Source organism: Apteryx mantelli, chromosome 21 (assembly GCF_036417845.1).
Source record: "Apteryx mantelli isolate bAptMan1 chromosome 21, bAptMan1.hap1, whole genome shotgun sequence".
NCBI lineage: Eukaryota > Metazoa > Chordata > Aves > Apterygiformes > Apterygidae > Apteryx > Apteryx mantelli.
The window spans coordinates 14,884,232-14,901,800 of record NC_089998.1 but is presented as its reverse complement, the minus strand read 5'-3'; positions in this window follow the sequence as shown (position 1 = coordinate 14,901,800).

Here is a 17,569-nt window from a genome sequence, read left to right as displayed (position 1 = left end):
AAAATAGTTACTATTGAAGTTTTGACCTTTTCCCATCTGGTGCCAGGCAGAATCCTAGAAGGAAAACCCTGTCTTTTGTAAAAAAAAAAAAAAAAAAAAATTACATATATGGGGTTGTAGAGGAGATAGAGGGGAGATTTTGTCTCATAAAAATATTAAGAAGAAATTTAAAATAAGAGTATACCAGACATCTGAAAAATAGGGATTTTTCCATCTCAGCATACTCTCTGGGCAAAACGCTTTGGGAAACCTCTATTCCACTGTTGTCCTGCCAAGACAGCTACGGAAATATAGACTGGTTCTTACTGAATTCAGCAGCAGGCCCAGTGGTAAAGCAGGGGAGCTTGCAACTTAAATCCTGCTCTATCTCCTGGCAGCATACATCGTACTGGCTTTTGCTCAGCCACCAAATAAGAAATTGGTGCCTCCTTCAATACTTCACCACTTATCCTCTTTCCTAGCCAGCTTGCGTTCAGTACGAAGAGTCCAAAGGCAGCTGACAAGTGACACTGCTTCCTCTTCCAACTCTAGCATCTGCCATGCCCTTTTGGGCTGTGCACCAGGATGGTCTTGAGAGCAGGAGCTGGCAGTGTTTGAATCTACCCCTTCAGCCCTGATCAGTAGCACTGTCCAGTGCTGTTACTGCTGTCCTTGCAGATGCCAGATGCAACACCACCACATCGCTGGGGTGCAGAACTGGCAGGGGCAGGGACTAAAACCTCCAACCAAACACCTACTGCACTGTGCCCTTCTTCCTTTTTGGTCCTCCAACTTTTGTCCCGTTTGATCCTGCTGAATACATAAGTAAATAATGCCTTTCTCCCATTTGCAGATACTGCTAGAGGGCTTCTCCCTTGTCCTTGTTTCATGTTGATTTTTATTCAATCTCTTTCATAACTCTTCAGTCACATTTTCATATAAAAATGTGCACATCTGTAGGATTTAATCCATATGGTGTTATTTCTGTACATATAGCCTAAACAACATTTCTGCTTGCAAATTCTCTTAATTATAACCATCCACTAGCACTAAAATAAGCCACAGTACCTAATGCTCATAGTCTTCAATCACAACATGCTCAGTATGAGCTCACTTTGTGTGCAGACCAAATGATCCAGACCAGCTCGCTCTATACTGCATAGACAGGCAGACTCTTCTGCACTTAGGGCTCCTCACCAGGTGAGCAAGTTTCTGTGCACGACAGTAATCGATTCAAAAAAACAGGTAATACAAACAATTTGTGGAATAGCACTTCAGGATGAAGTGAAGATCCAGAATAAAAGACTACATACAGCCTTGAAGTGGACAAACTAACTTGCTGTTTCAGGGACACACGAATTATCACACTGAAGATCTGAAGTCAGTCTAGCTCTATCAGTGATTGGATCAAGATGCTGCAGAGCAACAGGCAAACACTCCACCACAGGCTCATGCAGGTTAATTTGCCCCCGTCAGTAGGGAGCATATCTTGTTCTTTACTGGACAGAAGCAAACAAAATCCTGAAATACAGTTATTCTAGAGCAAAGTTTATTCCATTTAATTATGACGACACCGGACATTCCTAATATCCACGTCTGAGTCTTTTTTCAAATATAACTACATTTTAAGCATTGACAACTTCTTTGGGTAGTAATTTTATTTATATATTTAAACAACAGATGTAGATTGTTTTCATTGATTTTGAATTTCCTGGTTTTGAATTTCATGGAGTATCTCTTATCTTTTCTATGAGAGAAGTAGAAAAAAGCTCCAAAGTGTATTCTGCAGTTATTCATGCTTTACATATTTTCAATCTATTTTCTCTTCTTCCTCTCCTCAAAGATTAAAAATCTTTTCTCAATTGCCCTTCGCTGAATCTTTTTTATGAGACTGAGATGACCAGAACTTGACATACTATTTAAGATAAGACTTATACAGAATACACATGTATTATCATATTCTCCATAGCATTCAAGGTCCCATGCAAGCTAGCATCGCCTTCATGTTTTCTAACCAATGCCACATGAGAATATGACCTCATTCAGCTGCAATGCCCAGGTTCAATAGCAGTATTGATGATGCCATGACTTTAGAGCTATGAAAAGTATCTTAGTTATTTCACATCCCTGTTAAAATTATCCTACCTGGACAGTATGGCTGTCATATTCAGGCCACATATCGTGGCCTTGAGCTCTTTAGTCTCAAGGATCCAAATAAATGCCAGCCTCTCTCCCTAGCCTGCATAATACCTTTCTTAGGCACAGGTTTCCATCACTCTTTACAGGATATGCAGGCTTGGAACAATACAACTCCTATTTAAGCTACTACAGTAGTTTAAGTTCACCACCGTATACAGAATTTATCGCTCTGAAGACAAGTTGTATCCTTGGTCTTTTTAGTGATCTATCACTGAACTGTGATGAAAACATTAAAGATGCAATCATTTCCCACACTTGATATCCTATAAGAAACAAGTGCACCGAATTTCAAGATTTTAAATTAATGCAAACATGTAAATGATTCATATCAGTCATCTTGTTAAACATGTCTAGTGTATGGCATCTGGTGTTAACCATTTCTCCTATCATCAAGCTCCAACATGTAACTAGCTAGCTAGAGTCATTGATCCAACACTGTCAACCCTAGCTTCTCACAGAAAGAAAACAACATTAACATATAATGCTTGAGGTAACAGGGGTATCCACAGCTTCCCCATGAGCAAGCAATTCACACCACCAATGAAAGTATCATGTATGTCATTAAAAACGGAAGAGGGTTAACTAGAGCTAGCAAGACAAATCCCAAGATGAAATGTTTTTCAGTATGTTGCTTGATACAATATGACGACTTTGCATCAAATTTTTGTGGACAAGTTTATTATATTCAAGCAAGCTGATCATGAATAAATTTGTTTTGCTGTGGAATTTTTCCAGGCATGACTCACATATTAAGCAAACACTATCCACAATGTGTTTTTACTCCTAAAGGCATTTGAATCTTTTTTCTAAAGAGACAGAAGGACAAATATTTGAGACTTCCTCCAGGGGCAATCTTTGTTCATTTGCTACTTTTCCACTGGCTTTTACTTGCTGTACTCACACCTTCATTGTGAATTCTGCAGAGGTTCCCTTTGTTCTCTTTCACATGTCATTCTCTTTTCAGGTGCCCACCATTGATCTAAAGACAGCTTTTCTTATTTGGTAAAAGGGCAACTGGAGGCAGAGCAACAGTTTAACATTTTTGGTTCCAGTCCTGTTCGGTAGTCAATTTAATCTCATCACCTGCTTCACGCTCCTTTCATTCCTCTTGTTCAGAAACCCATAGACACATGGTAAGAGCTATCCAGAGGCAGAGTGAAACGGCATGCAGCAGGGGCTTAGAGCTGAACTAAGAAAAATTAATTCCAACAAAGGTCAAGTTTTTCACCAGAGGTAACAGAGGGTTCAGTATTGTACTAAAGCGCCCCAAACAAAAGAGCAGCACTTTCTGCATGGGCACTTACAGTACAAACACCTGATTTTCAGGTGACAGACACTGGTCGAATCCAGGCAAGGAGTAGTATTCCTCCTCAGGTGCTCTTTGCAGTTTTATAGTCAAGGTCCCAAAAGGCAACCGGTCACTAAGAGCCAGTGCCAGCGAGGAATCAAGTACTTCACACTCACCTGCGAGGTCAGTACTTTGGTGGTAGTGGGGTCTTCTCTGCTGGAATTTGTAGATATTACACCAGTTGTTCCTGCTGACAGTCCGCAGAACTGGTACAGCAAGAACCAGCGACCGGAGGGAGCATACGCAGGTGCCAGGTGGGAGACCTGCTCTTCCAGTCCCCAGGCCAGCCTTACTAGCGAGGATCAGAAGGCAGAATGAGGAACTTAAAGAAAAGGAGGTAAATGCCTTACATTCACATTGACCAAGTCTCCTTTCCTTTGACCTAACATGGTCCAAAATGAGAGTAAGGACCATCCTGACAGCAAGGGCATGAAAGTTCAGGTAGCCACCTGTGCTACACACACTTTCAGGTGTAAACCAAAGGCAGAGTAACATAGAGGCAGTTCTAACTAAGAGATGGGTCCTGCTGTTTTACCCTACTACAATGTCTGCATCATGCCTTCCCCTGTTTTGAAGGGAACAGATAACTTCCCGTCAGGATACCTAGGAAGGCTGAGCTACATCCATACGTGCAGAGCTCTAAGCCCTCCTGCCAGCCCGGCTGCCACTGCACCCCGGAGGGCTCAGTCGCCGAGCCAGCTCACACCAGCGGCATTGCACAGCCCTCCTAGTCAGTCTTCTGCTGCAGTAACCATCAGAAGCTCCACAGGACAAGGACGGGGGCCCTGCTGAATCAGAAAACAGTTCTATCTTGCCAGTACCTTCTCCTCTAGGTAACCGCAGATTTTGGCTGCCTGCAGACCACCTGGGAGAAGGTAAGCTGTGTTTCTGTGCTGTATAGCACAAAACAGCTTTCACAGAGACAGTATTTTCCTGCTCAGATGTCCCCTCGGTTGAGAGAGGTTTCTAGCAACCCACCTATCCCACTATCTGGAAAATGTTGGATGTCCTATTTTAACCCAACAGAGATGCTTCTTGCCTTGTCTAAAGTTTTCCTTTATCATTCCTAGGAGATGCTGGAAAGCCTGCTGTCTTCTAGTAAGCTTTAGTTTTAAACCTTTAAGGCACAATACTGAAAGTTAATGGTGTTAAATTACAAGACAAATAAAAATAGCAGCTGACAAAAATCCCTGTAAAAGTGAAATACAGCTTATTCTTCTTGCAACTTCACATGCAGCTTACATTTCTTCATAAAGCCTCAGAAAAGGCCAGGAGACAGACCATTTATCAGGAACCATCAAGCTAGATTTTCAAGTCAGGCTAAAAAGATCCCAAGGGAGCTGTTCGCTTATAACTAAAATTACCCATGAAGTAGGGTTTGGAGCTTAATTTCCTTACCTTTGAACCCCAAAGCAGAATGTTCAAAATCAGAAAACTCTGTTCACAATTTAATTCACCTTATTTTTAAAGTCCTTCTGCAGCATCGATCAGCTTGCATTTGCTATCAGGCCTTCGTTGTGCATCAGACTATAAAATACACACGTGGCCCTTTGCAGGCTGTCAGCTCATTAAGGAGAGAGCGTTAAAAGCTACAGCACTGTTGGGACACCCTCCAAACTATACGTTTGGACGTGTCATTAAGCATTCGCAGAACAGCCAAGAGATGACTGAATTGGTCTACATGTACAAATACCTTTTTGCATAGGCTTCTACAGATGAGGTAGACGAGCAAGAGTTTGGAGCCAGCCATGAATACCAGGTGCCATGGCAATAGAATGAAGTGGTTAAAAAACCATTAGAAATTTAATAAATCAGTTCCAGTCCTGAAACATATCACTCAATACAGGCGTACCTCGTTTTATTGTGCTTTGCAGATTTTTTTTTTTTTTAAACACGAACTGAATGTTTGCAGCAACCCTGTGTCAAGCAAGTCTATCGGCACCATTCTTCCAACAGCATATGCTCACTTCGTATCTCTGTGTCACTTTTTTTTTTTTAAGACATAATGCTATTGCACACTTAATAGACTACAGTATAGTGTAAACATAACTTTTATATGCACTGGAAAACCAAAAAATTCATGTGACTTGCCTTATTGCGATATTCGCTTTATGGCGGTGGTCTGGAACCAAACCCACAATATCTCTGAGGTATGCCTGCAGTCATATTCATATTCAAGCAAGTCCATGTTAGGTACATGGGATTCCCCCCCCCCCCCCCCAAAAAAAAAAAAAAAAAGCAGCTCCGTAGCGGTCTGTGCTTAGCCTGAGGTTAAGGGAGGTATACTATTCACTGCAATGACAGAAGAATTACCTCAATGCTGTATCTAGCTCTGGATACATAATGGCTCATCATTTTCTTCCCTCCTCACTACAATGTCTTTACATTTTTAAAACTTTCATGAAGAATAGGGAAAAAATGAAACCAAAAAGCCTCTCTTTTCTGGCTATTACTAAATTGGATTAAATGATCTCCTGCAATCAGACCCACCTCTTACTGGAAAAAGGAGAAATGAAGAAATGGTTCTGAGATGAGAACTGACCTTAAGAAAAATATCATTATTGCCTTCTTTCTCCGAAATGTTAAACATAGTCAAGTCTTACTTGATCTCATCAAGATACTCCCTAGGCAAGAGAAAAGATTCCAAAAATACTACAAACACTACGACTATTTGCACTGCAACATATTCCCAGACACTTTCCTTGCGATCTATTCCTTCTGACATGACATTCAGAACATCACTAAAGCTCAGTATCAGGCCATGTCAGTCAGCATCTGGCATTGCAGCAATTATTGAGTTACTGGGATTGAACGCCTTTCCCTGACTAATCCACATGGACTGAGGGTACTCAGCAGGAGAATTTGACTTCTGAAGACAACACTGATCTTTCTACACCTCAGCACAGGATGTGTTTCTAGGTCCTGCACGTTTAGCATAACTCAAACCAGACACAGTAGGAATTTCAAGGAGTAGATTATTAAAGCACTGGCATTCTGCAACTGCTATTTACTTTCAGAATACCTGCTATTAATGTCTTCTGTCTAAACAAACATCACCATCACTGCTCCCAGTGCTTCCCAGTTTTCTCCCCTCTTCTTGATCACACTACAATTTCCTTAAAGCTTGACTATAAGTCTTCTCATCATTTTAACTAGTCATTGCATTGTGTGTAAGGAATACTGAGCATCAACTAGATCTTGCACTTTTTCTTTATTCTCCTGCTCTTCTCAGGCTTTTATGATTCCTGCTGACATTGCTTGCCTAGGAAATCTCAGATCTGGAAAAGGATTTTGTTTCGGTTTCTCTAAGAAAATGAAAAAAAAGAAAGAAAGAAAGAAAAAGAAATATCCCATCAAATCTATTGCCTTACTTAACTCATTAATCAGTCAAATGCATTGGGGTGCTTTCTTTGCAAGAGCTCTGATTTTTTTTCTTTCTAGATTAAGAAGAACCAATGCTTCCTCTAAACTGCGTGTCAGCCTAAGCAGGTGTAGAGACAATGCGACTTCATCCACACTAATGGATTTGGTCCTACTTTGTTTTGGACTTCCAATACAAAACAGACATTGACAAACTGGAGCGAATCCAGGGGAGGGCCACCAGAATGGTCAGGGGCTGGAACACATGGCATATGAAGGAAGCGGGGTTGTTCAGTCTGCAGAAGAGAAGGCGAATGGGGTCTTACTGCTGTCTATGACTACCTAACAGGTGGTTATGGAGCAGATGGAGTCAGACTCTTCTCAGATGCACAGGGAAAGAATAAAAGGTTCCGAGCACAAGGTGCATCAAGGGAAATTCTGATTAGCTATTAGGAAACAAAATTCACAGTGAGGGTGATCAAATGCTTGGCCAGGTTACCCAGAGAGGCATGCAATCTCCACCCTTGGAGATACTTGGAGCGCAACTGCACGAGGCCTTGAGCACCCTGAGCTAAGCTGGTCCTGCTTTCAGCAGGAGGTTGGACTAGAAACCTCCAAAGGTTCCACCAAGACTAAACTACTCTGTGTTTTTACGATTCCACCCTGATATCACTGAATCAGAAGAGGCCCATTTTCCAGGCTACTTGATTCCTCCAGATAGTTCACTTCTCTTTACAACGAAAATTCACAACTAGTACAATATTTGAGTATAATAGGCAGCTTGTAACTGGCATCTCACATTTAACCTTTCCTTTCCTCTCATACCAAGCAGGGTGATGCAGTTCTCTGCTCTGTTCCTGAGAATGATCAGGAAACATTAATCTCAAGAATGCTAATAAGCTCTTTTCTGTCAGTAACAAAGGACGTGGGAGGCATGGACCTTCTACTGTAAGGATCCAGGGCCTAGTGATCCGTGTTCAGGAATAAATAATCAGTGATTGTAAGGAAGCCAAGATCACATATGCTCTGCAAATGAACTAGGGCTAAATTTTGTCGTGCACATCAACAGCGTTCACACAGGAAGAAGCTCATCCATGCCTGCTGCCTTCTGACAAACGCAAAACAAGATCGCAGAAGAGGAAGAACAAGCTTGTGGGTAAAGCTCCCAACCAGCTCCATGGAAAACACGATTCACTTGCAGCCCTGCCACAGGCCTTAGCCTGCAGCACTACCAACAAGATTGCCTGGTTACAGGGAAATTGGAAAAGGTCTCTCCTAGGCTCTGCTTGTCAGTGGGAAGCAGGTACCTAATTCTCAAAACTCACACTCACTTTCTCTGTACATCCTCAGCATTAGCTGCCACCCATCACCATCAGCGTATCTTCCACATAATAGGAGCAGAGATTCCACAGGGTTCAGGCACTCTGTGAATCCGAAGGATCAGAATGCTGCCTGGGGCAATTTGCAGCCAGAAATCTATCCCTCACAGGTACTTACACCTAAACCAGGGCTGCAAATGCTCAAATGTGGCATTGTTCTGACCATGTAATTCAAAGCCCCAAAAAGTTTAACATTGCCTCGTTTTGTCATTTGAGGGTTTGAGCTACAACATTCTCCTGTCTTTTATTTCTCATTTTCTCACCCCGATGTTAAGAAAGAAGTTAAACACTCATTTCAATTCATTTTCCTACCCTTTGAGGAATAACAAATAGAATTTGAATATGCAAAAAGCAAACAAAAAAACCCCATAGCTTCATCCCACTCTAGCAAGTACTTCATTAATATTGAGAAGCTCATCAATTTGAATTTATTAGGAATCCAGAAGTCACAGTCACTAGTAAAATGACCTAGAGACTACAGTGATAACTCCCTTGCATTTCAACACAAAAGAAAACCTTCCACAATACACAATGTGAGCAAAACTTTTGGCTGAATATCATCATTTTCCTGTTTGCTTCAGCTACTACTTCAAGTGATGCTGCTGCTATTTTTCAGTGCACTGTCCCTAAGTAAATGGCTGCTCACACCATATAAGATAAAATTAAACAACAACAAAATATATATATATACACACACACACATATATGTTTTCCACATTCATAGTCTTTTCAGGCCAGTACATTCTCTGAAGATAATGAACTACCCTGATGTATTCTGGAACTCTTCTCCCTGTCCGCTGTAGCAATGGGAGAATGGAACCATTCATCAACATGACATATCATGGCTTCCAAATATTGAGACATCTCGATACAGTCAGCTGAGTAATATCGCTTTCTGTATCTCTGCTGTTGCTTTCAAAAATGATCTAGTAACAACCAGGGAAAGACAAAGCTGTGATAACTTTCCACAGGCCGGGTGAAAGCACAGACCAGACCAGGTAAGGCACAATTATTCCGAGCTTCGTCTTCTAGCTCCCTAGGGAAAAGTTTTAGGGTTGCTTTCTTCTCACATGACTTTGCTGAATGCGCCATTTCTGACGACAACACATCCTAAGTACTTTCTTTCTCCACCACATTTTTGCCATTCTCTTGTCTATTCAACCAGGAAACACTAAAGCAAATCATATAGTACAAAGTACGTATTCGACATAAAGTGCAATATATCTTAAAGTATGCATCAAAACTAAATGCTGCCTTTGGATGCAAGCATAAAGCTTCTGCAAGTATCTAAGGGAAAGAATTTTTTCAGCATTCAACTGAGATCACCAAGTACAAGTGTAATACTCAAGTTGTCTGAATTGCCAGAGTCAGAGGCTGGAAGCGTGCCTGTACTTTTTGGCAATACAGCACTTCATATGATGCAACACATGGCTCCAGTCAACACTCCTTTCTCTGGTACAGCAGGCAACAAAAGATCAAGCCATTAGTCCTTCACTGTTTTCTATTCCAAGGTTTTATCCCCTATGTTTCGAGATGCTCTCTCATTCCATGCTGTCTGACAGTACTTTCAGCTTTTTAGAAGTTGGAATTATAAGAATTATTTACATTTGAAAAAGTAACATTTTGGATGCACATTCTGTTCTTGGCCAGAGGCGGCTTTTTTTTTTTTTTTTTTTAAACTTTTCTATCTGCTTGGCCTGTAGAACCATTTTAACTTTGCTAAAACTTCCAGAGAAGCAGCACTTTTACCAGCACTGAAATGCACTGCATCTTTCATGTCTTCAAATAAAAATTAAGCCCAGCCTGTCATCTGTTAGATCTGTTGCATCTAACACGTCCTGCAGAAGAGTGCTAGTTTGATTATCCTCTAACTAGACTTTGCTGGAGCGATCACAGGATCCTATCTAAAGCATAGTAACAAATCTTAGTGTCTCTTCCATTAGCAACCCTAATGTACTGTAAATGGCCATAGGCTTAAAACCTATGACTAGATTCAGCAAAATGTTCACTACTATACATAATTGTAAATAAATAATAGAACCTTTTATTATTATTATTACTCACATTGTAAAGGAAGTCAGGAGTACACCATGGAGACAGAAGAGAAACTGCAGTAGTATTTACAAAAGCAGGCAGTAGAACATATTCCACCACTGACAAAGCCAATGTTGAGCGGTCCTGAAAGAGTTTGTGCCTTGAGCAGCCTGACAGGTAATGCAGAACATCTACAGGCAATGCAGGAAGGCTATAGCAGAGGGAACAGCAGAAACTGGATCTTGATTTTGGCCAAATTTTTTTCCCCCCACTATGACCAGACAGTACAATCCAGTACTAACATCGCCGAATTAGGATCATTTCTGAGAGCTGGCGAAGAGCCCACAGAGGCCTGGCTGTTGAGAAAGACAAAGGAAACTATTTGTGACCTAAGATGCATTTCTTTAATATAAAAAGATTTTTCCAAAACTGAAGTTTCATGACTTCACATTCCAGAAGTCAATAATTTGAAATCATTGTTTTATGACTACACTGAGCTTAAGCTTAGTCTTTTAACACACACCCATGTTTACTGCACCATCAACATTCACTCATTTTTTTATGACTTTTTCCAGTGGTGAAGACTGGGATGCCAACAGCCCCTTAAAGAAACTGTCTCTTTCATAACTACGCTTGTTCATCAGACAGTCAAGCCAGATGTAACTACGAGAGTCCAAATGCTGTTCGTTCTGATAAATACAAGATGACATTGAAAAAAAGGGAGATGCGTAAAGAATAATCACAATCATTTTTTACCCGGCAGAATATTCTCTGGTTTGTTGCACTACAGGGATTGAAACCTGTAATTTACAGGATCACTTGTGAGCAGCTGGGAGTCACAGGGCACTGCAGCGGGTGGTTCTCAGGGAATCAGAGTAGGGGCAATTGCATAGTCACCAGGTACATATTGACTTCACCAGCCAGGATAAGCAGAAATCCAGCTCAGATATTTTGAAATGCTTTAACACAGATTTTTTTTGAAGATATATAGTCATAGAGGAAACAGCATTTCCAACAACAGGACAAGAAGAGTTTTTCCCACAAAGGGAATGATCTCTTCCAGACACAGTCTCAGACTATTTCCATTCTCAGCAGGTATTTTTGCTTATAATTAGATCTATTTGAACTTCCAAAAATAAAATACTGAAGGCTGGCAGGGAACCGGGAATGAACAAAAAGGGGCAAAGAGATCATATAAGACAAAAGACGGTTTTGATAAAGAGAATAAATAGTTACTACTGTGAGAGAAGAGAAAGTGAGTCTGCTTCAGGACTTGAAGCAGATCGGCGTAAAAGGCTGTATTTGTTCAGAAGCACACAACAGTATTATGCAACAGTTCCTGACAAGAAGTAAACGGTAATATTTTCAGCCAAAATAACAGGAGAAATGCATGCGAAGCAAAATGCATCAGCTATGTTAGCAGAGAGCCTTGGAAAAATTTTACTGCTCTTGGTCTTTGGGACTTCAAACAACAAGTCGAAAGAATCTTAGCTTAATCTTTCAGACTTTACTCTAACAGGATTTATGACCGACTCAAAGGAAAGATGATGTTTTCTTCCATCACTTCCTAGAACACCTGTGTCCTCTGCAGAGGTTATACATCCAAGCAATAACCCAGACTGACCACGCTTAGCTTACAAATGCCAAGAACAGCCTCGCTTGCTAAAGTACAGCAGCATGGGAAGGCCCAAGTGAGCAGATGATCTGCTCTCAGATTCCACCTGCTATTTAGATATGGACAAACTGCATTTTGAAGACGCTATACAGAACACACGTAAATAAAGAAAAAACAATACTTCAATAAAAACCTACGCACATATACATTTCTAACATGCTTGTCGCTTAAATGGGGCAAAACTAAAGCTCTAAAGAACTAAAGAACACTTCCTATTAGGAATTAGATTCTCCTTTTCTACACTGAGTCTTTGCTTTAGTTAGCTAAGACACTGCTGAACCTTCTGCCGTTCTGAAACTGCATGAGAGCCTATGTATAAGTGTGGATTATGCAATAACCTCTGAACAAAGCAAAATTGTAGGATCACCTGATCCCTATAGGGTCAGAACCAAAACCACTAAGAATCTGAAAGAGCAAGTAGTCACTTATGTCCAGCATTTAGGTGCTAGTGAGACTGTCAAAGTCTTTACTATACGTTGCCTAACTCTGTGGATTCCCAAAGTCCTGTAGACACTGGCGTTTCCACCAGTAGGCACATAAAAAACCCCTCACCCTGCTCCTGCAAAGCCTGATGCAGCTGAGCTATTCATCAGCTGAGCTGCTCTTTACTCTGGCAAGACTCTCAAATACGCACTGCTTGTCTCCAGGATCTAATGGACACTGACAGTTCATTCCATCTACTCAAGATTACCAAAATGAGATTTTCAGCAGGAACCGGCTGTATATGTTCACATAACGCTGCATTTAAGATATCCACTTCGGAAACAGCACAAGTATTTTCAAATCTCCACAGCGCCCGACTCAAACCCAAGTCTCTTCTGTACCAACAGAAATCCCTCATCTCTGTGTCATTAGGCATTTTCTCTCCAGGGGAGAGTTAACATCCATACCACAGCTGACCTATTACCTTTAAGAGGTGATGCCCCTGATGTACTTCTCCCCTCGGCCTCCTGTTGGCTTCTCCGCTCAGTTTCCTAGCATTTACTAATCCCACTCCTAAACGCTTTATTCTCACCATAAGTTAAAGGGGAAGCCTAGGTACAGAGGTTGGCGCTGAAGACTCCCTTAGGCACTGGAACGGGGCATCCCTTAGTTGATCTAGCCCTGAAAAAAATACAGCGACTTCTCTCTCCCCGCCTGGGCTTTCAAGCAAAGGCCTGTCAAGAGATGAGCCCAGACACCGCAGTGGGTAACAAAGCACCGCACACAAAGAGAGGGACGATAGGCACAGCATTTAAGTCAAGCCCCATGAGAGCTTTAAAGAATAACACCAGGAATTTCATATGGAACCGGATTACAGTGAGCTACAAACATCTTTTGCAGCATAAACTGCTGTTAGACTAGCTTCTTAAGCATCTCCTGGGGAAAAAGGAAGTATTATTGTTGTGAAAAGCACAATTCTTTAAATCTCTCATATCTTATTTTTGAGGGTTTCTTAAATGATCTTTATCAATCATATAAGAGTCCAGGGGGTACCAAAAAGTGATCAAGTGAATAATCCACTAAAAATTTTGCATGTTGGTTCCACAGTTTTAAAGGTAAGACATCACCAAATCACCAGCACAAGACTAGAGCATCTATTTCATGCATGAAGCAGCAATTTATCCTGGTAAATTTAGCTGTGGCTTTTATTAAACTCACTGCAGTCTCTGGCCAGGCAGTAGAACCTGAAGAGGCTTTCACATTATATTCCTTGGAGATTCAAATAAATCGAAAACTCTCTCATTTTCATGTACCTACTGGGTTTTTAGAAAATTACTTAACCATTTCAACTACTGAACTAGTCAGCACCTTCCTCCTCTTCTCTCACCTTCTCACATACCAACTGAAATCGTGTCGCTTCCTAAAGTTTAACCAAAATTTTAAGCAATTATCTTTTATTTCATCCCTCAGATTACATCAGAAGGACAGCAATAGCCTGTGTGTGGATGTCACGTCATATTTATTCTATGAAAAGGAAGGCAAACAGCATGAATTCGCATTTCCTAAACAAATTTGAGGTACAACTTGCAGAGTCTGCAAAAAGTCTTTGTGGGTGGGTGTCTGCTACAGACTGCCAGATCAGGAAGGAGTAGATGAGGCCTTCTTCAGACAACTGGAGGAAGCCTCATGTTTGCAGGCCCTGGTACACATGGGGCACTTGAACCACCTGATACCTGATGAAAGGGCATCACGAACTGGTAGGAGTGGTTGATACTCCAAAGGGTTGGGCTGCCACTTAGAGGGATCACAACAGGCTGGAGAAATGTGCAGAGAGGAACCTCATGAAGTTCAACAAAGGGAAATGCCAAGTCCTGTATTTGGGCAGCAACAATCCCATGTATCAAAACAGGCTGGGGGCCAACAGACTGGAAAGCAGCTCTGCAGAGAAGGACCTGAGCATCAACAAGTTGACCATGGCCCAGCAATGTGCCCTCACAGCAAAGGCGGCCAACAGCCTCCTGGGCTGCACTAGGAAGATCATTGCCAGCAGGTCCAGGGAGGTGATCCTTCCCCTCTACTCAGCAGTGGGGAGACCACACCTGGAGTGCTGGGTCTAGGTCTGGGTGCCCTGCTACAAGAGAGACATGGACATACTGGAGTGAGTCCAGCAAAGATGATTAAGCGACTGGAGCATCTCTCATATGAGGAGGGGCTGAGAGAACTGGGACTGTTCAGCCTGGAGAAGAGAAGGCTCGGGGGTGGGGGGGAAGGGCAACAAGTGTATTAATGTGTACAAATACCTGATGGGAGGCAGTAAAAACGACAGGGCCAGACTCTCAGTGGAGTCCAGTGACAGGATAAGAGGCAATGGGCACAAACTGAAACACAGGAAACTCCACTTAAGCATAACAAAAAAGAATTTACTGTGAGGGCAGTTGGTGGAAGAGCTTGCTCAGAAAGGTTGTGGAGTCTCCATTCTTGGAGATGATCAAAATGCAAGTGGGCATGGTCTTTGGCAGCCTGCTCTAGGTGACCCTGCTCTGAGCACGGCGGGGGGGGACTGGACAATCTCCAGAGGTCCCTTCTAACCTCAGCTATTCTGTGATTCTGTCTCAAAAGTCAGACCGAACAAATCCGTTCCCAAGGAACAAACCCTAACCTAACCTAACCCTAACCTAACCTTTTCTAAGTGTCAGTGAATTAGTCTATACCAATGGAGAACCACTGAATCTTAAATAGTGAGGCTACATCCGTTTCCTCTAGAAACAACGGCAATATTTCTATCGATTTCAATGACAACAAGATCAAAACCTCTACCATCAACTTCTCATTCAGATTTTTCCCCCGTGCCCAAAATGAAATGAAAGCAACTTCAGCATTTTCCAAATTCCTGTCCTTTCTCCCCACGCTTAACTGACCATTCTTTTCTGGTGCGATCCCCTGTTTAATGTTCTAAAGGATGAATTGTGGCCTAGTGTGTCAAGGTTTTATTCCAACCCCACATAGCTGTTTCCTTCGCATTGATTTTTCAAACTTCTAATTATCCTGGGAAACAAAGGTTTAGGGAAAAAGTTCACTATCAAGTATGAAACATACGTTCCCATGAAAATAAAATCAAAAGGCAATTCTGTACTACCAGCTCTGAACAGTAAGATAGGTTTTTTCCTCTCCTTCTAACGTTCCACTTTTCCTCAAAAACCAAAATGGTGTTGAACAGTCTGGAAGCAGCACTTTGGAACCACCCATGTCACCTTCTAACCTCCATCACTCCAATTGTCCAGGGGTTAATTGTTGATCTTGGTAGCATTAATTCTTATTCATGCTTCAAAGAACACTGCTGTTTGGCAAGAAAACAAGCCCTACAATTCATCTAGTTCAGTATTTTCTTGATTCTACTTTGGATTTCTCTCCTTCTGTGTGTGTGTGTGTGTACGCGTATATATATGTAATTACATGAGATGAGCATGTGTATGGATTTCTCTTTTTGTACATATGTAGCAAAAGGGTTTACTGAAAAAGCATACTATACTCTTATTATTCAAAATACATAAGGACCAGAACATCTGATGTGAAGGAAAGTTCAATGATTACATGAAGTTCTGCTAATTTACCCTCAAGCTTTTAGGCTTATCATTTCAACAACGTGTCCGTTGCTCTGATGAACGCCAGGTCACAGTGCAGGGATCTCAGATACTGGTTACACTGACAATGACCAGCTAGCAAAAGATAGCCAAGGAAAATCTGTTGCTTTTGCCTATCTGACAAAATAAGAAAAACTAACCTTAAATAGAAAAGTCTCTAATAAATTTAAAAACATATTTTACAGCTATATGGAGTTTTATATGAAGCTTTGTGTCTACTGTAAATTTTTGTTTGCCTTTCCTTTTACTCTGTGCTGCTTGGTAAGTCTTGATCACTTGGCTTTCTTCATATTCCTAGTCACAGGACCACTGCTCAGAAACAGGAGTCCATGGGAGTCTTCACATTGACTTTCATCTCATCTAAAGTAATGACAGAACTAACTGTAGCCCAGCAGAACGTAATCCAAGGGCAGTAAAATCCTGTATTTCTCTCTCTCCAAAGCATTAACAACAACACACTTCCCAATCTAATTCCATTTTCCTGAAAAACAGTGAAATATTTAATGCAGTTCCTTTACTTGTGAGGAACAAGCTCCAAACAGCATGGCCAAAATTACACCCACAGTAATTGTGACTTTTAAGAGATCAGTGACTAACATCTGCACATCACTCAGGGAGCAGAGTTGTCTTCTTTTATCAGTCTACCATTATCTCTTTAGCAAGCAAACACTGCCAGCCCTTGGCTGTCACCGAAGCAAAGTCAAAAGGAAATAAGCAACAGATTAGTCTCCAGAAACGCAATCATATTTCGCGTTAGAACAGCTTGAGTGCTCACTCATGTATAGTTTTCTCCTAGAAGCATTACATATAGCCTGGCATACAGAAAGGCTGTCTCATAGACGCTCATAAAATTAACTTCCTGCACAGAGGAGGTGTCACTTTGTGCCATCAGGATAGCAATAGCCTGGCAACAGGTGGCAACACTCTTGGATTAATTCTACTTTACATCTCTTGTTAAATCCCAGACAGCCCGTATATTTGAACATACAGTTCATTTGTAGAGCTAGAATACAATCTATACTTTATTACATTGCATATGTTCTTGCATTTGACCTATCTTTTTGAAACATGGATATAGAATTTTCCATACATAAGTGCATATCATACCTGGAGTTTTGCACAAAAGGATCTATAATACATGGAAGGAAGGGGATGGGGGAGAATATAGCCCACATCCATATCTTTTCCTGAAGGAGCACATATCACTCTGTGCTGAAATCTGAAACATAAAAATCCTCTCTGATAAACATTTTTGCTTTTCACCAAAAACCTTGGCAGGGTGACCACAGTCCCCAGGCACTTGCACCGTTTTACTCTCCAGTCTCCCCAAGACAAAGCATCTGCTCTCAAACTTTTTAAAACAGAAAGGGAATTTCATGTTAATTTTGTCCAGTTCAAAAATCTCTCTCATCTCATTGATCTTCCATGAAAGTTTTCACTCCCACAATAATTTTGATAAAGTTAACAGGAACCAAAGGTAACATTGAGACAAACTGAAAAATTAAAGGTAATCAAGGCTACGCTTAAAAAG